The sequence below is a fragment of the Frankliniella occidentalis genome, unplaced genomic scaffold (genome assembly GCF_000697945.3).
Source record: "Frankliniella occidentalis isolate FOCC.00 unplaced genomic scaffold, Focc_3.1 Scaffold627, whole genome shotgun sequence".
Classification (NCBI taxonomy): Eukaryota; Metazoa; Arthropoda; class Insecta; order Thysanoptera; family Thripidae; genus Frankliniella; species Frankliniella occidentalis.
The window spans coordinates 49,478-50,011 of NW_026267742.1; positions in this window are offsets into that span (position 1 = coordinate 49,478).

Below are 534 nucleotides of genomic sequence, written 5' to 3' on the forward strand. Positions count from 1 at the left end.
TGCCCCCCACCCTCCTCAAAGCATAAGCCACACTAGGCATGCGGGGCATGCTGTCTGCTTGCTCATAAGTAAATCCCATAAGGAAATTGCCCCTATGAGGACCGCGGCATTCCCTCATTCATTTTCTTACTGATTGCTTACTAACCTTCACTACAGAACATAAATTTGAACTAGAAATCTTGACTTCTCCGTCCGTAGGGCGAGAATTGACATCGTAGTTATGTAACGTGTACAAAATACCACCAGTGTCAAAGAGAAGATTCTAGTGTTTACAAACGGCTATTCTGAATATTTCGCGTGATTCTGAGACGACTACCTGTCCTTAAAAATCATGAAAAAATCCAATGAGTCACCAGGTTAATTTTGACAAAATTATTGTTTTAGCTTCAACAATTTGTGGAATTCATTATTGGGATTATTGGTATGTGAGGTGGTTTGCGCGGGCAGAAGGCTGATGTCTGCCGTGTGTCAGCAACTTTCGGCGGTATTTAATTTAAGCTCAGAAACAAAAATGGTCAACATAATTTTATTACA